We start from the raw sequence: 22,191 nt of genomic DNA on the forward strand, positions 1-22,191 counted from the left end.
TATTTCTTTGTCTTGGTGCACCTGTTATGTTATAATGGGCGGAACCTTCGGTATTCACCCCAGCGGGGCGACCCTCTTTGCTGCACTGTGGCACTGTCTGTTGGGGAGAGGTCAAAGAGGGAACAATGCTACTTGCTTGCTCAGCCTTAGCCTCACTTTCCAACCAACTCTCCTGTGAGACTGAAAGTTTCTCCTGCCTTCACAGCCCCCACAGGATTCTACATTCAGAGCTTTTAAGTCTTTAGTTCCCCGGTCAGCCAGCCCCCTCCTCCCCTGCACAGTCCGCTGCCTTGCCACTGGTCTTCTCCACCCAGCTGGCCATCTCCACCCCTCCTGCCATTCTGGATGAATGTTTCTTTAACGCTTTGGTTGTTGAAGTTCCACACAATTCAGCTTTCTGGCAGTTCTGGTTGCTTACTGTTTTTAAATTGGTTGTAATCCTTCTTTTGGTTGTGCAAGGAGATGAAGCATTTCCACCTATGCCTTCATCTGGGATGGAACTCCGGCACAGCTTTTAATATTATTAAGACAATGGCCAAGTTACCCACCCCATTACAGTCGGACTTCTATACAGGTCGATTATCTGGCAGTTCTGGTTGTTTTTTGTTTTTATTTATTTTTTAAAAGATTTTATTTATTTATTTTTAGAGAGGGAAGGGAGGGAGGGAGAGAGAGAGAGAGAGAGAGAGAGAGAGAGAGAGAGAGAGAGAGAGAGAAATATCAATGTGCGGTTGCTGGGGGTCATGGCCTGCAACCCAGGCATGTACCCTGACTGGGAATCGAACCTGTGACACTTGTTTTTTGTTTTTAGATGTGTTGTTGTCCTTCTTTTGGTTGTGTGAGGAAGCAAAGCATATCTACCTACACTTCCATCTTGACCATAAGTTGCACTGCTAAATCATATTTTTTATTATAGCCATCTCAGTGGGAAGGAGTGGTCTCTCATAGTGGTTTTGATTGGATGATGTGGACGATATTCTCATGGGCAGGACCTTTTGTACCCATTTGGTCTGCCTCCATCAGGAACTGGAGGAACTGCAGAGATAAAATGCACCTCTGACCTTCTCAGTGTGCTGTCTCCCCCTTCTCGCCCCTCTGCCTTATAGACCTTTTCCAATTCTGTGATGCCTGTGAGCTGGTCATGGAGTCATAGAGCCCTGGAGCACAGAGACTGCCTCCCCCCGCAGCATGTCCTGTGTCTTGTAACTAGGCTCACTCCTGCAAAGCCAAGTCCTCTCCCAGGCTCCCAGTTTGGAAAACTTGGGACCTTGACTGCAGTTTGACGACACTCCCCCATAAATGAGCCTCTAGGATGGAGTGATGAGACAGTCTACAAGCTATCCTGGCCTCCCAGAGCCTCTACAAGCCAGACAGTGAGATACTCTGTCCAGCTGTGATGGATCCCTTATCTGTAGAAACGCAAGTCCCCTCACAACTGAAGGCACCGTGGAAGTGCTCACCCACACGGCACACGAGACAGTCCCTGTTCAGAGTCATTTCTCCCTGCCCCTTTGCACACCTATTCTGCAGCCCTTCCACCCTCTGGAATGCAGGTCCGACTTGCCTGGAGCAGTCAGACAGTTCTGGCCCCAGAATGACGCATGTCAGTGCTTGGGAGATGTCATTTCCAATCGGGCCTCTCAGGCCTCAGCCACGGGGGAGGCAGACTCTCCACCCACCGTCAGCCACTTCCCATCCCTTTCCTTCCCTCCACTGAGGCCCCCGTCCCTACCCCCTCTCAGGCTGGACCTCAGGCTTCCTCAGGCTTTTTAGGGAGCCCTGAGGGTCTCACGTTCAGCAAGAAAAATGCAACGCCAGTCTAAGTGGACTACACGTTCCAGTCTGGGGAGGGGATCACATGAGACCATGAAGGAAGGGCCATCTGCTCAGGCCTGCCTCCTCACTGCCACCAACTGTCCCCACGTTCAACAGCTGCCATTTGGCAGCTGTCAGTACCAAATGACTGTGTGTGGGGGGGAGCCCCCCTTTCACACCAACACCACTGCCCCCAATTTCCAGCCACAGTTGAGTCCTGTTAAGCCCGAGTGATTTTTAATATCAATCTACTGGAAACTAGAAAAGACTTTTAACCTTTCAAGCATTAAAATACCATTCCAAACTAGCTAGAAAACCAAACTGTTAAAAACTAACAAGAAAATGTGGTTTAATAATGTTTTTATTACCCAAAAAATAGCAACATTTAATGACAAAGTGTTAACATTTAATGACAAAGATTTAAACAAAATCTACCCTAAAGAAATCATTCCCTAGCTGGTGTGGCTCAGTGGATTGAGTGCCAGGCCTGTGAACTAAACAGTCACTGGTTCGATTCCCAGGCAGGGCACATGCCTGGGTTGTGGGCCAGGTCCCCAACAGGGGTTACTGCACATTGATGTTTCTCTCCCTCTCTTTTCCCCTCCCTTCCTCTCTCTAAAATAAATAAATAAAATCTTTAAAAAATAAAAAGAAATCAGGGTTATCATCATAATAAAGGTGAAAACTAATTAACTAGGACACAAAAATGGATAAAACAGATAAGTAAATTCAAGAGCTGTTTCTTTTGGGGAACAAAAAGCAAAGAAAAATCTCTGGAAAATCTAGTTATTAACAAAAATAAGGCAAAACAAAATCATTATACTTATCCTGAGTTTAAAAAGGATTTAATTTTGACATGAAGATTTAGAATTCATTAACAAAGACCATAAACTGTTGTGTGCTAATGAATATGAAAATCTTAGTGACATATACAGTTCTTACCTCTGCCAGGCATTCGCTCACACCCCCAAAGCTTCAGTGGCCCGAGGGCAGGAAAATTCACTAAGAACAAGGATATTGATCTACATGTCAGGCTTGACAGAGCTGTCTGACCTCTTTCTCTACCTAAAAATGCAAAAAGTTCAGGCTAGCCTGCAAACTGCAGGGCACAATGTCCCATTTCTTTCAAGTAGTGTTGACCTTGTCTCTATTCAAGCTAAACTGCAGCCCCACTTTTAGCCCTGTAAAGAAAGCCTACATAAAAAAAAATAGCTTGGAGCATACAGAGACTGGAGTCAGAGAGTCCTGTGTTTAACCTGGAAAGCAGTGAACTAAAGATTTTGTTACAGGAGAAAGGGAAGTGGTGGGGGGTGGAGGGAGGGAGGAGGGAATGAGTGGGGAGAAGATAATAAATGTTCCACGGAAAAAATTAAATAACTTTGTGCCAGACTAATCTCCTTTTTTTTTTTTTTGTCTAGTCCCAACTTTTCCAAGTTTTAGTTACATAACTTCTGATTTATCTTTTTTATAAATTGGAGATAATCACCACTTATCTTACAGGACTATTAGGAGAAAATAAGGTAACGCCTGTGGGAGTGCTTTTGCAAAGAGGAAAACCCGATACCATGGTCGTGCAGGGACAGGGTCTCAGCGCTTACTTGGGGATGAGATAGGACAATGCATGACATTCAGTTTTCAAATGCCAACAGTCTTCTCTCATCTGTCACGTCCTCCTTTGTCTGGTCAGACACACCTGAAGCTGCGCATGGGCCGCTCTGAGTTGAACGCCTGTGGTAAGTCAAAAGGTCTGGTTGTTCCAGCCCATCGGGTGGATTCCAGTGCCCAGTAGTCCCACAAGCATGTAAATAAAGGCAACATGAGACCCTGTCTACTCCCCTTGGGGACCCAGATTTCTCGATCACCAAGGCTCTTGGTCAAGAGCTTGGGTGCGGGCAGAGTTCTGGAGAACTGACCTTTAACTAAGAAACAGATATGTGAGAATGGCATGAGGACTCAGATCCGTGTGGGGACACATGGGGCCCACGAGGCCATCAGGAAGCAGCAGCTCTGCCCAAGGAAGACCGGGGACCTTTTATTTGGTTTGGTTTTAAGTTGGGGAGGAAACCCCACTCCTCTGCCTCTCCCAGCAAATACTTAGTAAAATCAATATCGATCATCAGTGCTTTGGGGGATGGATAGTCTTTAGAGAGCCGCGCAGAGAAGGCTTGAGCCTGACGTCACCAGCAGCAAGACCAGAGACTGCACTTGGAGATGGGAATTCCTGATACCGGCAGTGCTTCGGGTCAGGACAAAGGGTCATTTCGCAGCACTGAAAGAAGGAAGGATGAGTCTACGGCTGATGTGGTTAACCATTTGGGGGAAACTATAAACTGGTCAACCATTTGCAGTGAAAAATTGATCCTTACTTTCTACTAAAATGCATTGAGATAAAATATAGATTTAAGTGTAAAAAAACAATTCATAGTAGATTATATAGGTGAGTATTCACACAACCTTGGCATGTAAAGAGCCTTTAAAGGCACAACGCAAAAATCAGAAACCACAGAAAAAGAGATTAATAAGACTAAAGGTTACATGTAAGTGTACATTTCTGTAAAGTAACAACAATAAAACAATAACAGAGAATACATAAAAGGCAAATATGAAATTAGGAAAACACTTTCAAGAAAAATATTTTTCACACACCAAATTATTTTGAAAATACATAAAGATTTCCCACATTGAAAAATGAAAATTCCAACAGAACAAAATGGGTAAAGAACCAAAACAGGCATTTTATAAGTCAAGTGATTAATTAAGATCATTAATTTGGGAGGAAAAAAAGATTCAAGTTTAAAACTGTTTAAGAAATGTAAGCCAAAACAAGGGAGCATCATTTTGTTTATTAGATTGAAAAAGATACAAAATAATTATAATTCCTAATGCTCTTGATTGTGAGGAAACTGCTCTCATTAACCAAGGATGAGAATGTAAATTGGCACAAATTATCTGATGGAAATACTTTGTCCGGAAATGTGACTTTCAGGAATTTATCTATCCAAAGAAGGGAGTAGAATGTAGAATTTTTAATAATAGAGAATAATGCTGAACTCCCTGAAACACTAAAAATAAAAAGTAGGTTCAATAAACAATAGTACATATATACAGTGTTAAAATACATAATACTTATTGTTTTTGAAAAACGCTCTATTATGTATCCTGATATATTACAAAATAGCTTATAGGCCGTGATCCATGTTTATATTATACTACTATATTATACTATATTCATACACACACATAAAATCTGAAAGAATTTATGACTTCAAGTTCTTTTGTTTGCAAGAAACTAAGGCTGATGTAAGCCAGCTAAATAAAAGAAAAAAGAGAGAGAATATCTCATGAAGCATTGTGGGAAGCATTGTGCCTCCTAGATATGGTCAGATAAAAAAATAAGAACACCAGGATCTTTCTTAATACATGGATTCAAGAAACTTCTTCCTCTATAGCTTTGATGGAATAATTCCCACCTAGGCTCTGTGTCTGTACAGTTTAAATGTAAAGCTTTAAGAAGAGAGTTTCTCCTTGGCCCAGTGTGGGCCAGGAATGACTGTTTGGATTAATAAACTATGGCCAAGCGGGTACAGCCAAGTGGTACTGACGTGGTGACCGGAGGTCCTTTGCTGTGAATCAGGGGTCATGGCCAGATAGAGAGACTCTTTGAGAGCTGGGCAGGTGCTCTAAGAGATGCCACTATGAGCGTAAACGTGAAAATGCAAGAATGGGTGTTTTCTGGGGGTGAGATCGTGGGTGCCTTTTTGTTTGGGTTCATATCATTCAAGAATGGTTTCATTGCAACTGACAGAGACTCTGCTCTAACCATCTTGAGCAGAAAGTGAATAGTACCAAAGGCTAATGAGTGTGGTGACACGGTGACAGCAGGGTGCAGCTGGCCTCAGGAACAGCTGGAAACAGAATTCCGGACACCCTGCCAGGACCGGGGCTCCCTTCCAGTTGTGTCTGAGTTTCCGTACCACGGGGAGCGTGGCCACTACAGGCTCCCCGGCATCGTCTCATCTCCCGGTGTCACTATTGGAAGGAGACTGCTCTTTACTCTGTCTGGTTCCGAATTTTAAAACCCCGGAGAAAACTGGCTTACCTCAGGCGAGGATCTACTGGCTTGTTTCCCATTTTGCCCATACCACCTGGCACATGGCACAGCTTCGATAAACCCATTAAAGGGTGGACGTGAGGGAAATGGAGATGCTAGCAAGGCTTTGTGGCTAAGAACGTGACCATTAGAATTCAACTGTCTGGTTTGAATCCCAGCTCCGCCTCTGGCTGACTGGGTGACTATGGGCAAGTTATTATAACCTTCAATGCCTCAGCTGCCGCATCCACAAAAATGGAGAAAATGTCGACACCTAGTTTATAGGGCTAATTGTGGAAACTAAGTAAAATACACTGATCAATGAGCAAAAATACAGTGCTCAATGATCATTGACTAGTATTATTATCATCTTCTTCAACCACACTGCATTAAGGTTTCAAACTCACTCTCACTATCTTTGCAGTTAGAAGTGACTTCTTTCTAATGATAGAGTCGGTTTCATATTTCAAAATTCCTGCCAGCTAATCCATCTGTGTCTCCAGTGAACGGGGCCAGGACATATTCTCGACCTTACTGGGATGGGGAGAGATAGCTATGGACCCCCATCTTTGCTGGGACCCACGTCCTAACAAAGCCTATGCTGTAGGAGGAATTTGTAGGTTGCCCGGAATGTCACCAGGAATGCTCCAGCCAGACTTCCAGGCACCATGAGCTGGGGGAAGGTGACAGCTACCTTCAGAGAGCACAGGCCCAGTCCTGCAAAATCTGGGACGTCGTGGGGACAACCCAGTCACGCTCGCTTATGGCTGCTACCTGACCTACATGTGGGGAGACCCAAAAGGATTTGCCTTCTCTCTCTAAATCTAAAGGGTGAAACAAATTTCCCCATCTCCAGGTTTCTAAGTATCAGCTAAGAGACTGAAAAACGCATCTTGTACCTGGGAGAATATGTGAGTTTGAAAGCAATAGCTTTTTATGTGGTCTTTCTAATTTCTCTGTCTAAAGGATGGACTATGGTTTTGGAGCCAACCCCACACTCTAGATAGGTGCAGCTTTGAAGGTGTCAAGTGGAATCCGGATTAAGAAGAAATTTTGCTTGCTTCCTACTCATGGAATAAACTTTAATATTGTATATAAAGCTCCTAATTTTTATAATAGCTTCAAATACATTGGGTGCATTATATTTCCCGAAGACGGCTGCACCAGTGTCTCTCCCAGCCCGCATGCTCGGATTGTAGAAGTGTGCAAGCGACACATTTCGGTCCAGAGCTGCTGACTGCACCCCAGTAACTGTTGACCTTTAAGTTATGACCCAAAGTTCACACTGTAACACTTAAAGTCATGTTACACCTTATTCTACATCAGCACGGTGTTGAAAGCACAGTTGAATTTCCTGGGTTTGACTCTTGGTTTACCACTAATTGTAGCATCTTGGATTAGTGACTCAACCATTCTAACCCTCTGTCTCTGTATCTGTAATATGGGGATAATAATAGTTCCTAATTTACAGAGTTGTTGCTAATGAATTAGTACATATAAAGTTATAATAATTCTAAAAACATCAAACACTTAATACATGCTAGCTGGTGTCATTATTCTAGGTGTTCTTGTTCAAGTGGCTGATAACAGAAGGAAGGAAAGAAGAAACTGAGAAATAATATAATCCAAGTACCAACCTGACTTTCTTTATTCAGGTTAGTAAGCAAACACAAGGAACCGTCAGCTGACTCACTCTCCTGCTGTCCACTCTGCTGTCCATTTCTTGGTTGGCCATGTCCTAACACCTTGTAGCAGGACTGAGGGACCTGGAGGGACCTGGCCTGGTCCCCATACTTTCTGGAAGCCGAGGTTTGGACATTGATATGTAAGTGTGGAGAGGAGAGAGGGAGACATTGCAGAGAAAGCTAAACCTAAGGAGAGAAAGGGCCCAATTCGGGATATTAGTTGCCCCCAGGGACAAGCTATATATGCTATAATTTCTCTAGGATCTGGGTCCCTCTAACCTCAGTCTTGACTCAGGAGGGACAGCAACAGTCGGGCAGCCCCTGTGAAGTGACTGGAGCCCAGGGACACACAGGCTGAGGATGGCGGCCGGACTGCGCTGTGGAAGAGGAGAGGGAGAAGGCAGGATGTCTGTCCTTCAGGGCCCTTCAACTTTCCTGCCTCACTCGGCGAGGGAGAGGCAGGGGCTGCCTCCCTCTCCTCCCAGTTTCTGACTGAGCCTGTATTCTTTTTTTAATCATATTTTATTGATTATGTTACTCTAGTTGTCCCAATATTTCCCCCTCTGACCCCTCCACTCAATATCCCCCACTCCCTCAGGTCATCCCCCTACCATTGTCCATGTCCACAGGTCATGCGTGTAAGTTCTTTGGCGTCTCTGTATCCCATACTGTACTTTCCATTCCCCTGTCTATTTTGTACCCACCAATCTGTACTTCTTAATCCCCTCACCTGTTCACCCACTCCCCCATTCCCAGCTATAGCTATCAAAACACTCTGCATATCCATGATTCTGTCTCTGTTCTTCTTGTTTGCTTAGTTTGTTTTTTAGATTCAGTTGTCGATAGATTTGTGTTTATTGCCATTTTATTGTTCATAGTTGTGATCTTTTTTTAACTTGGAATCTATTTATTTATTTAAACATTTTTAAAATATTTTATTTATTTATTTTTAGAGAGGGAAGGGAGGGAGAAAGAGAGAGAGAGAAACATCAATGTGCGGTTGCTGGGGGTCATGGCCTGTAACCCAGGCATGTATCCTGACTGGGAATCGAACCTGTGACACTTTGGTGCACAGCCTGCACTCAATCCACTGGGCTACGCCAGCCAGGGCACATTTTTTATTGTTTTTCAAGTACAGTTTTCTGCCTTTTCCCCCCACCCCTCCCCACCACCCCAGCCCTCCTCACCTCCTTCCCCTGTTTCCACCCCCACCCTTGTTATTGTCCACGTGTCCTTTATAAATTGTTCCTGTAAACCCTGCCCCCTTTTCCCCCATTATCCCCTCCCCTCTCCCCTCTGGCCACTGTCAGCCTGTTCTCAATTTCAGTGTCCTTTTTTTAAATAAGCCCCTTTAACATTTCATGTAATAATGGTTTGGTGATAGGGAACTCCTTTCGTTGTTTACTTGTTTGGGAAGCTCCTTATCTTAACGATGTGCCACACTTACCCCGCCCCCTGACTCTGAGCGCCCCCGCACGTGAAGACCGTCTGATGGTCAAATGCTTAGTCTGGATTTAATGCTAAAAATGAAACACCTGGGGGCTTGGGGGCATGAGTAGAGGCAGGGAAGAGAAAGAAATATAATTTCTCGAGTGTCTACTAGAAGTCAGGAAAAGAGCTGGGCCCTTTTGCGTGACCTCATGTAGCCCTCAGTCATGACTCTGAATTCACTAGTTTTACTTATTTCCACGCAAAACAGGGAAATGAAGTTCGGTATCAGAACTGGAATTTGAATCCGGTGCTGGTTCCGAGGCTCATGATTTTCTGACTACAGAACAGGACCCAGACTGTTAGGATGAGAAATACGAACGTCAGTCCCCACGATCCCAATCACTCCCCTAACCATGGTCCAGAAAAAGGAGAGAATGTAGGACAGTAGATGCCAAGGCAGGCCTTGAGGTTCACAATAACGGGATGTGCTGAGTGTAGCAGGGTTCTCTGATTGCTTGCTGTCCATCAGCTGCTCTCGTCTCGCCTGTTTACAACTCAGGAAACAAGTGAGATGGAGGGGATGGGGAAAATGACAAACAAGCACATTCTACAAGTTTCGCTCAACAGTGTGGTCTTCTCACATTTTGTTACCTCAGGATAGTGAAAATGTCAGGGTTGCGGCGATGGGGAGTGTGCCGACCGCATCTCTGGGGCCCCAGCAGACGGACTGGCTGCACAGGAAGAGAAATACACCCATGGATGATGGCTCAGCGACGCAAGCAGAACCTGAGGCCGCAGCAGCTCCCGCCCCCAGTTAACCCCTCTGTTGCTCATTCAAGGGCTCCCACAGGCTCACAGACTTCAAAGGTAGATGTACTTGGTTCCACCGTGTCCCCTCAGAGACTCCCTGTGAGAGATGTGTGCCCGGAGACAACCGTAAAGGACCAGTACAGGGTAGTGTTCACTCACTTGTCAGGTGATTCGAGACTTCTCCGAATGGCGACAGGGTCCTGCCAGGTCAAGGCCTTAAATAATCCAAATCAGTCTCCTTTCCCAGCCTCACTGCAGAGTACCAGAATGTTCCACCAAAACACCCAATATGACTTCAGCAGAATCACAGAAACATAAATTTGAAAGGAAAAAAATAAGCATATCATTCAACTTTAAACCTGTATTCTAAAGTCACACCACACACCTATAGCGTGCTATTACTCCAAATGGTTTACCTTGTGGAGTAGCAGCACACTGTGCGTGCTGTCTTAGGGGAAGTTGTGGTTTTCCATCATTTCAGTGTGAAGAGTCATTTCTAGTTCAAAGTTCCTTATTTTCCTGTCATAACAGACCTTGGACACATTGCATCCTTAGCCTCGGTGACTTGGTTCAGTAGGCACGGTTCCTCCTTGGGGGTAAACCCCGGATGCGTATTTTCTCCTACCATTGGTGGCACTTAGTGCATTCACAGCACTTTGCAACCATCACCGCTGTCTACCTGCAGAACATGTTCATCGTCCCAAAAGGAAGCCTTACACCCACGAAGTAGTCACTCCGTATTCTCCTTCCCCCCACACCCTGGCGGCCACTCGTCCGCTGCCTGTAACCATGGATTTGCCTGTTCTGGATATTTTATATACATGGAATCACGCAGATAATATATTGTTAAGAGCTCAGGCTTACCCATCTGAGTGAGAGGTCCTGGCCTGCGAGGCCCCAGGCCAACCGAGGCCCCCCTGGCTCACTGTCCCCATCACAGTCCAGCCCACCTTGACTAACCCCAATGAGTGACTTCCTCAGATGAAGAAAGATATTTGATTAGGCTGCTGCTTTAGTGATTCCATGAGTTGAAATCCCCATTTCCCTCTTCCTTAGCCTATCCTGGCCCAACCTGGCCTTACACATCAAAGCCAACAGCTCCAATACAATGGTGGGGCCCTTCTGCTATAAGGATTAAGCTCTTTGACGGTATTTACTGCCAAAGAAGTTGGTGCAGTTTCTTGAGAAGTGAGTATAGGATGGGAAGAGGGTCTAGGAGAGAAGTGGGAGGAACTCCCGCAGAAGAGACTGGATAGAGGCATCACTGAGAAAAGAGACTAAGAAAGAGCAGTCAAAGACACGATAGAAAAACCAAGGACTGCGAGATGTCACAAAGGCTAGAAGAACACAGGTTTCCAGCAGCCCTACTGTCCATCAGTGGATGAGTGGATAAAACAACTACGGGACATTCACACAATGGAATTCTACTCAGCTATAAAAAATAAAAAACTTTTCCCTTTGTGGCAGCATGAACGGACCTGGAGAATATTATACTAAGTGAAATAAGCCAGTCAGAGAAAGACAAATACCAAAAGATTTCACTCACATGAGGGATGTAATGAACAAACTGAACTAACAAGGAAAATGGGGACAGACTCAGATGGAGAACAGATGACAGCTAGTGGTGGAGGGATTGGGCACAAAAGAAAAAGGACTCATGGACGTAGACAATGGTGTGGTGATTGCTGGGGGGAGGGGAGGTTAAGAGGACTAAATGGTAATGGGAAAAAAATACAATAAATATTAAGCAAGCAAACAAACAAACAAAAAGCATGTTTCCAAAAGAAGAGAGGAGCCAACACACATCAAATAAGCTGATGTCTAAATAAGTAGATGTCACAAGAGTAATCCTGGTAGTGAGATTCCCGAGCTAGAAACCCGATGGCTGTGAGTTGCAGGTGAAATGGAGGTGAGGGGGTGGAGACAGCTAGGGTAATTCATGCTCTCAAGAAGTTTGGCTGGAGAGGAGAGAAGATAAAGTGGGTTGCATCCAGAAAGGAGCATGGGGCCTGAGGAGGGTTGTTTGTTTCCGGTTTGGGTCATGGAAGAAAAGAGCATGTTTAAATGGTAATAGGGAGTCTCCCACGGAGCAGAGATTGAAGCTGCAGGACAGAGGGCGAACCACAGACTGTGGGGTCTCAGGAGGCAGAGATGGAGCCAGGATGAGGATCCCCTGAGAGTGGACCTGACGCAGCATAAGAGTCTGGGGAGAAACCACCAGGAACACCGTCTGTCGAAGCTATTTGGAAGCACAGAGAGCCCTGGCAGGGACAGCGGCGGGAGGGGAAAATGGCAGGTGGAAGGTTCCTCCCCACCTGGCCCGTCCTTGTCCTCACATCAAAACGATTTCCCATGTGTGATCTCACAGGGGTCATTGGTGCAGAGCCCGCCTGGCTCCTGTCAACAGATGTCCCTCAGGGACCCCCTCGCACCTGTCCTAGAGGCAGACACAGCCTCTGTGTGAGAGCTATGGAAAGGGACAGTCATGAGTGGAAAAGATGGATTAGAGCAAGAGTCAGAAAAAAGGATTCCCTGCTCCCAAACTCCTACGCCCCTACACCCCTCCCAGCAGGGCGACATCCCTTGGAAGGAGCAGGCTCTGAGAGGCCGGCCAACTGGGCAGACAAAGGAAGCAACCAAAGTCAGGGCACAGAGCGTGTTTCACAGGAAGAGGAACGAACGACGTCTCGGCTCTTTAAAACAAAGGAACTGAAGGCTTTGGGACGATTCATCACCTTGTCTCCGCAGAATGTACCTACTAAGATTTGTCTGGCCTCTCCAGGACAGTTGACTCCGTCTCCAATACGATTGCACAAAAGCCAAGGCCAAACCACAGCAAAGAGGAAATTGTAACATCTCCTTTTGCAAAATCTCATTATCAGCCACAGCACTGGCGACCAGGTCCCCAAGGCCAGACCGCTCAGAAAGGTGAGCGTGGGAGGTGGGCTGGCCATCTGCCTGCAGCGTCAGCTGAAGCATTCGTGAGTTCTGCCCAGGCCCCTCTGCTTGCTTTGAAGCCCCTCCACTCACCCCGGCATTTACAGTCCAATCTGATTCAATTCAGACTCTCCCCTCCTCTCCCCTTGGAGGTTCCCACCACAGCCCTGGCCATGTGACTAGGATGTGATTGTGAGGACCGAGGTGTGGATCAAGGGAACGCCACTAGTTCTCGGGACTGGTCACCACCCTCAGTAGAATGAGAAAATGTGGAGGCGAAGTGCTTGTTTTCAAAGCCAGAGCCTTATCTTGCCCCCAGTGTGATTGCCACAGACGTGGGTTTCAGAGATTTTGTGTCCCCCCCCCCCATGCTTCAGGCTCTAGGTTGGACTGAGAAAGGTATTAAAGTGACTGATTCCTAAAAAATCACGATCTGATTTAGTCCTCACATTTCTGGGGCACAGAGACGATTACTGGAACTTTTCAGATGATGAAACTGAGGCCCGAAGATGTTACTGTGCCCAGAGAGGAGTCGAAATCGGAACCTGGGTCAAGCTGGTTCTTGTCCACTGTGACTTAGCGGCCTGCACTCAAAAACCTCACAAAAATATACACAAATTACCATCATGTGATCGTGCCTATTAGAGTCTAGCAGGGCTTTAGAGTAATGGAGAAATCACATCTTAACTTTTTAATTGGGGAGCAGTGGTTCAACCGGCTGAGGAGAACCAGTAAGGACATTTGAAAGCAAGTTCGTTCTGAAAAAATCTTGTGAGGTGGGCTTGCAGGTTGAAAAAACAAAGGCAGACTCCCAAGGGCGGAGAGGAGGGCGAACGTTTAAGTTGGGACCTAATGGGAGGGTTTGGGGACCTGCAGATGGAGGAGACCAATGGCTGTCACTCCCAAAACAGACCCCGTAAAACAAAGGCCGAGGTTGGCAGACAGAATGTTCTACCTGGAAGGCCTCTGAGGTAAAGAATGATAGGAATGAATTTGCGCATGCAGGGAAAGAGCACACTGCTTTCTTTAGGTTATGTAAACTAAGGCATGGAATGACCTAAGCCCTCATTCCATCCAGCTGGGTGGGAGATTTAGTTTCAGAGATTGACAAGCTCTCTCCCCACCTCCCATCCCAGTCCCCACTGCTAGAGTCAGTGATCGGGGGTCGTGAGGCGAAGCAGAACATTCAGGAGACGTGGCTGGTCACTGGCGAACATCAGGGGCCAGCAGCCGTTTTCTGTCAAGGACCAAATAGCAACTACATCAGGCTTCGCAGGCCAGACCGGTCTCCGCCACGATGACTCAGCTCAGCTGTGGGCCATGGCTGCTTGCGAGCAGCCGTAGATGACAAGCAAGCGAATGAGCTTGCTCGTGTTCCAATAAGACCTCATTCAGGGACCCTGAAACCTGAATTTCATATCATTTTCACATGTCAGAAAGCATTGTTCTCCCTTGGATTGTTTTCAAACATTTAGGAATCTAAAAACCATCCTTAGCTCACAGGTCACACAAAAACAGATGGTGGGCCCGGTTTGACTCGGGAACCGATTCCTTGTCTCCGTGGTCTCCACCACCACGCCTGCCGGCCAAGCAAGCCCACACAGGTCTCTGAAACTGGGTAACGCTGTTGCTCCACGGAAATCTGTGCTAGAGCTGAGCGCCCCCACACCTGGAATCCAAGAAAACTTCCCTGGACTGAACATGGAACTGTCATCTCTAGATGACTTGTGTCATCGTCCTGTGGTTCCGTGGAGGACAAGCCACAGAGCCCCATGACCTGTCCCAACAGTGGGCATGCCCTCCTTCTCTCAGGGAAAAATCCTTGCTCTTTCATTGCAGGCACTCTCCCCTCCACGCCGCTCTGTAGCTCCCTCCCTTAGCAGGGTGCTCAAATCCCTCAGGATAATGGGGGAAAAGCAGGAGGGGAGGGGCCTGCCAATGGCATCTCCTTTAGGCCCTGAAGCAAGGGAACCCAGGGTGGCCGCCGCTGGAATGCTGAGTAACCTGTACGGTCAACAAACACAAATATCTCACTCAATTCTCCTGCCCGGGACCAGAGCTCCCTAGTCCAGCAGCCAGTTCAGGCCTCGACCTTCCAGGCTCGGTGGGTATTGTGTTGGGTGTCCTCAGACAACTCTGAAGGGAAGTCCAGGTTCTGGTGACAAAGAGGGGAAGTACACAGTTTAACCTTCCTCGGGACACCAGGCTCCACTTAAGGTGACTCACTGTCTTGGTTTATAAATGGTTGATTATTTTGCTCAACCACTGTTTCCTTCCAGCTGCCCCTCCAGGAAGGTTTCCAGATATCTGTGGCACAAAGAGCACCTACCAGCCAATCGCCACTCTTCTTACACAAGCCCCTTTCACTTCTGCTTTGGGTGGGTTGCTTAAGGTCTGGGGAACTGTAGGCACAATTACAGGACTAGGAGGTCAAATGCCACTTCAGTCCTGACACTGTCTCCAATCCCTCAGCCCAGAGAGGCCTCTTCCATCTGACTTCAAAGCTCACACTCAAAACAGTGCCTGTTTTCCGTGTCGTCGTACCCTTGGCCTATGCCGGGCGTCTGTGGTAACAGCACTGGCTTCAAGCGTGGCTCCTGAGGCCACCTGCTCCCCAGGAGGGTGGCCAGGCTCACGGGAAGGGAATGTTCTCTACGCAAGGGAATTTGAGATCGGAAAAGTCATCCTCACGGGGTAGGGATCAGGCAGATACCCAAGCCTCGGAAACGCAGTCGTGCTGGGAAATCGCTCTTGCGGATTTCACCAGAAGCAGGTGTCTACCGCCCAGGCTTGAACGTTATTCTCTCAAGTGGAAACAGACACCATCATCCAGGCTGATTTCTTGCTCCTCACCTGTGCATCCATCAACCTGTGACAACAACGCCATCTCTCATGCCCACACGCATACAGGAGAGAGTCACCAAAGCTTTGTCATGTGGATAAATGAGACACACTCTCAGGAATGTAGCCGGCATTTGACAAATTTTGCCACAGCTCCAGAGAGAATATGTATGCATTTCTAATGCTTGCCCAAGGATACATTATTGATTTTTGAGAGAGCAATAGAGGGGAGAGAGACAGACAGACAGAAACAGTGATGTGAGGGAGAAACATCAATCAGTTGCCTCCTGTACACATCCCCACCGGGAATCGAACCCACAACCTTTTGGTGTACAGAACAATGCTCCAAACAACTGAGCCACCTACCAGGGTGTGAAAATATATTTTATAAAATAGTCTTATCATTTCACAGAGCTGTATTAAGCCCCCTGACTTTACTTTTTTTTTTTAACTTGACAAAATGATTCCTAAATGCAAGATGGCTGCCACACATCTGCTTTCCAGATAGGAAGGGCGGGAAGTGAGGCCACAACCCCAATCACACTTTCTGTCAGCAAAGTGAAAGCTTTCCCAGAAACCCCCCTAGTCAGTCTCATTTCTACCCGATTGACTCGAACTGTATCCTCTGTCCTCCCAGGGCAGCAAAGGAGGTTGGAAACTTGCGTGTTCATCTCCTCCAGCCTCTGAGGAAGAGGAGGAGGAGGATTGGATGGCTGTAGAAGGAGTCAGCCTGAAATTCTGCTGCCAATAGCTACCCAGCTTCGAAAAACAAAAGCACTGAAGGGGACAGCTAGATCTGTTTTCTGCTCAAATATATTATAAAACCACAGGAATAAAATCAGATGGATACACACAAGATTTGAAAGAGACTCATAGAAGAATTAAACTAGAAACAGGCCCTAGGATATTTAACAACTCAATGTTTTTTTTTTAATTAAAAAGTTTGCTGACTTCTGGGCGTGATGATGAAATACTCCAACTACTTGGCAAACTGGGGAGACTGAGTCAGCCACAACTCTTGTTGGAGGGAAAGTTCACCCAGCAGAGGAGAACTCACTGTCTACCACACTGACAGATCACAGCCCCGTGAAGCTGGCAAAGTGCAAGCAAAAAATGCCTGCTCTAGCACCCAGGTGCGACTGAAGTTATATTTTGCAGATCCTCGTAACTATGACTTTTACCTCTCCCGGGACAAGGTAGAGTTTGCCGAGGAGACAGAGGTGGGCGCTAGGAACTGTGGGATCTGCAGAGAGAGCTGTGCACAGAAGGGAATGGGGAGAGGGGTTCTGTAAGGGAAAGAGGGCTCTGGGTGGCACACCTCCTCCTGGAGGTGGTGCGGGCTTGCCCCTGACGTTACACAGGAGGAATGAGTCAAACTGAAGAGTGTCTCAGTGTCGTCTCTTTGATAGTGAATTCACTCCTTATTAATAGCCCTTTGATTATCCCATTATGGGCCAGCATGTGTTTGGACTGTGGAGAATTGTGACCAGAAAGTTCTAGGGGAGGAGGGGCCAGTCACTGTTAGGCTACTTGGTGGAGCTCTGGCAGACCTTGAACGTGCATCAGTCCCCTTTCCTGGATGACGATGATGATGGTGGTAAAAATGACAGCAGCTAACATGTAAGAGCACTTGGCATGTGCCAGGAGTTACGGATTTAATCCTCAACCATAATTTAATCCTCAAAACCATCCTTTAGAATTCTGCCATTGGCACCCCTGATTTTTCTCCAAATGTATTAGTCACGGTGTGGAGTCAACCATCCAAGGCCATCCGACTCGTTTGTGATAGAGTCAGGAGGCAGAGGTTGGTGCAGAGACCCCAGAGCTGCACCCCTTACCTTGTCCCCCTTCCTTTGGCAGAGCCGCAGCTGCACCAGACTGAGTGCCAGCAGCGAGAGACCCGAGACCGACAGCAGCAGTCACGGTCCTTCCTGAGTGAGCGAGCGAGCATGAGGCTAAACACCCTAAATTCCTGCCCTGGGGTTCTTGGGCAGTGGTTTCAAAACTCGGCTGCGCATTTAGAATTTCCTAAGGAGCTTCTTTTTTTTTTTTTTAACTCTCAATGCCCAGGTGGCCCTCCATACCAATTAAATCAAAGTCACATGAGACCTGAGCACCAGTGTTTTTTTTTAAAAGCTCCCCAGATGGTTCCAATGTGCAGCAGAGATGGCAAACCACTGGTCTGGGGCTTCTGAGTCAGCGGACAACGCAATGCTGTTTTCCAAGATGGATATGTAAGCCTTGGCCACACCAAGCAGAGACAGCTGCTGACCAAGACCCCACATGATAGAGAGTATTCCCTGTAAGCTGAAATACTTAGGATATCCTTCAAAAAAAATTCTGTTGATACCTGGATTTGAGCTGTTTTCTCGGGTGTTTCTCACACGGGCAAGAATCAGAAAGGCAGAAGAGTGTCCGCATAATGGCGTGTTTTGGGCACTGAGCAGGGGGAAGAATGTTTAACTATCACAGGAAATGAAAGAGAAGTTACTTCTCATATAGAGTTCCACATGAGAATTGAATTACTAAAATCAAGTAATTTAATTCACTTAATAGTTTCCTAGGAGGCGAACTCCTTGAAGGCTGTTTAAACCAAACTACCAAGAGACACTGTAAAGTTAACTGCACTATTGATTGTTTTGATGCACAAGCACTTAGCACAAACACATATTCACACTCACCCTAAAGCTTGTAGCACTGAAAATATATCTACCAGGAATCAAAAGGAAACTCACTGCAATTTGAAAAATAGAACAGTAGGGTGTCACCCTGAGTTTTGAGGAGCAAACAGAAACATGTATAAGTGTTTGATTTTTATTCCCTTGGGTCAGTCATTTTGCAATCTCTCACCCAGAGAGCAGGAAGTCGAGTTTATCTATCACTATCAGTAAGCCACAAGTGGGGCCTACGTAGAAACGGTGACACTCGTGTTTACCCCGGATACATTTCTGGACTTTCGTTTAATCGATATGTCTCTTTCAGTGCCCACATCAATGAATTTACTTAGTGCCGCTTTACGGTACCATTTAATATCTGGTAGGGGAAATCCTTTTCTTTTTCAAGCTTTCCACAGTCATTTATTTTCCCAAATGATCTTTTAAATGATTTGCTCATGGACTTCCCTGAAGTGAAACGATCTGTAAGGGCTTGTAAGGAAAATGATGGTGGGCCTGGCTGGCATAGCTCAGTGGATTGAGCTCGAGCTGTGAACCAAAGCATCGCAGGTTCGATTCCCAGTCAGGGAACATGCCTGGGTTGCAGGCCATGGCCCCCAGCAACCACACATTGATGTCTCTCTCTCTCTCTTTCTCTCCCTCCCTCCCTTCCCTCTCTAAAAATAAATAAATAAAATCTTTTAAAAAAAGAATTATGAATGAACATAAAAAAAAAGAAAATGATGGCAGGAGTGAATGTTAACCCCCACACCTTTTATCAGCAGAAAAGGAGGAATGAAAAAGAACTGAAAATAAGGAAAAGCATTGTAAGTATGCTGTAGCTCTGAAAGCTGCGTTATACTACACACTCTGAAGAATGCAGTCGGATACAACGCCACTTGGAACAAATGGAGACAGTCGCATGACTTATCACCAATCTCCAGCTCGGAGCACAGCACAGAGTTGCAGGCCAAAGGGGAGGAAATTCCTAAGGCCCTCCGAGCAGTATGAGGTCCAGGGTCATGGACAAGCAGCTGGAAGAATGAGAAACACTCCCCCCCGGGAGCCCACTGACTCATCACTGATTGCCGGAGGGTGACGTGTGAAGAGCACTGCCCTGCCAAGCACACTAGACCTTCTCTGTCACGGTTTCCTGTCCCGCTGGGGCAGTGTCTAAGGCAAAGCCTCTCTCGCACAGAGAATCACGGTCGCCTATTTCGTGGATGGATCATGGGAAAGGCCTTCCCTCCCTTTGCAAGAGGGCTCTGTCTCCTGTGAAATAAAGCCACGCCACACGATGAACCTGAAGTCCAGGCTCCCTCAGAGTCTGCCACTAGGTTGTCTGTCTTTGTCTTTGTTGGTACTAGATCTTTAGGGGTGACTGAGGGAGAGTGGCCGCATTGGAGGCCACTGTGGACCATAAACTGTCCTGTAACAACCTGTCCAATCACGACAGAAATTTCCCAGAATGTACCTAACCTTGGACAGAAATTCCCCAGAATGTACCTAACCTTGGAGCACATCCCTGCGTCTACAGTCACCTGTGTAGGCCAACACTGACCCCAGGCTAGGTGGGGCTGCTTGAACTATTGCTGAAATCCTCCCGACTGCCGTCAGCGCCGGCGGCACTTTCCTGGGACATTTCGAGTCCACAAGTGATATTCCGTTCATATGGCATTTGGTTCTTAGAAACCGGTAAAAGCCCTTTGTCATATGCTCCAGTTTATAAGAGAAAAGTGCAGCTGGCTAAGTTTTAATGATATATCTTTTATACACACATATAATGCTTTCACCATACCCTGACAAAGACAAAGGGAACTGTGAAGTAATGAGACTAATCGATGTTCTTCTGTGGTTCATGAACACATTTGGAAGGCAATCTCCAAAGGGGATCTTTAAGGATTTTTTTAAAAAACACTAACAACATCACTGAAATAAATGTTCAGGCTTTCAAAGTAACTACTCAGAAGGAGAAATATAATTAAGATGAATGTTTAGTATGCTTTTTGCAAGGGGAGGGGAAGATCTCGTCAGAGTCACAATTTGTGTAGCAGCTCTTCTTTCTAAATGTTATTTTGAAAAGCTTCATAAGCAAATCTTTCCCTACCTACCTCCTTACCCCTCCAGTACGCACCCAATCCAGTGCACCATCAGCACCTTCATTTTTACTTCGGTAACGTCTCCTTCACATTGGACCTCCTTCTCCAGTCCCTCGACCGCAATCTTGAGTGTCTCTCTCTCTCTAATTTTATGCCTTGGTTCACAAGTTTATGGCTCCCAGACCCATCCTGGGCTTTCCCTCCCAGTCTCCTCCACCTGACAAAACCATACTAACCCCTCGGGGTCCAGCTCGAACTCCCCCTGAGGAGCCCATGCTGGCCCCCTGCACTCCAGCTGTCCTTCTGCTCGTCACTCTGAATCACCGTGTGGTGTAGAAACTCCACGGCCGGGGTGCTCAGTAAGCTATTTGTGGGGTGTCATGAAATGAAGGCTGGACTGATATCTCAGCCCTGGAAGTTCAGGGTCCACACGAGAGCAGATGACATCAGTTCATTTCCATCAGGCAAGAGTTCAATTTGCTCAGAAGGAGTGATAACATTAACCTTCATGTTATAAACACTAATGTTATTTTTAAATGGGCAAATTTAACATTAATGTTAAAAATAACATTAACAACACATGGGACTGACCTTTACACTTCCGATCTCATTCCTCTGAAAATGTGTTAGGAAGCTTCCTGAGGACACTCAAAGTAAAAGGCGCACATGAAGTCCTCCTATGGGTTTAAAAAATAAAACCAACTGGTGTAAAACATAAAACCAGCTGGCTCATGTGGCTCAGTAGATTGAGTGCCAGCCTGCAAACCAAAAAGTTGCTGGTTCAATTCCCAGTCAGGGCACATGCCTGTGTTGTGGGCCAGGTCCCCTGTTGGGAGCACATGAGAGACAACCCACACATTGATGTTTCTCTCCCTCTCTTTCTCCTTCCCTTCCCCCCCTCTCTACAAACAAATAAAATCTTTAAAAAAAATTAAAACAAAAACTATGACTCAGAGAGAAAGGATCATTTGGAAGCCATCAATGAGACAAGAGGAGCATTAGCCAGAAAGTAAAATAGTGCTACCTGGGAGTAGAAAGGTTGAGGATGCCCGCTGCGTGAGCCAGGATGAGAATCATTCCGAGCCTTCTGATAGCACGAATTTTAGGCAGCTCTCTGATGTCCGCCTGGCTTCCTCCTCTGATGTTCATGGAGAACATTTGTCACTCCATTTTGCTTGTGCTGGAAAATTCAAAGGCAGGTACGACTGCCAGAGAAAAATATCAGCTGGCTTGCTGTGAATGGTCTGATCATTTTTCCCCCCTTGCAGGAGGATCTTACGGTTTTTCTTTGGGATGTGTGAGACTTTTCGGTAGTAAACCTATTAACTGTTTATTTAGCCATGTTTGTTGTAGTAAACAAGTACCCGAATGGCTAGGTAGTTGTTCCCACACTTCCCTGCTAATCCATCATCCCCACTAGTTTGAAATTGCCACCAAGGCTTCATACTTAGCAGGGAGGACCGCCTGTGATGCACTTCTTCAAGTGACAGACAGACTCTAAAGATGGGCTCACAGGTGGACCCAGAGCAACTCCAAGCCAATTGGACAATGACATTCAGGGAACCAGTAACAAAAAAACCAACCAACCAACCAACCTGTGGGGAATCATTAAGACTTTTGCTAGAATATTTTTTTTTAAACTGCACACTTTGAACTTAGAGTATGTGACACAGGTATTGAACTTGGAGCATTTCTGAGATACAACATAACTCAGTCTAACTTGAGCTATGATTTCTCTTGTTGTGCATCAAACTCCATCTCTTTGTGTTAGAGATGGTTCAATTTTTTTTTTCAAAACACTTCCCTCTCACTCTAAGCATTCACTAAAT

The sequence above is a fragment of the Phyllostomus discolor genome, chromosome 3, assembly GCF_004126475.2.
Source record: "Phyllostomus discolor isolate MPI-MPIP mPhyDis1 chromosome 3, mPhyDis1.pri.v3, whole genome shotgun sequence".
Taxonomy (NCBI): Eukaryota; Metazoa; Chordata; class Mammalia; order Chiroptera; family Phyllostomidae; genus Phyllostomus; species Phyllostomus discolor.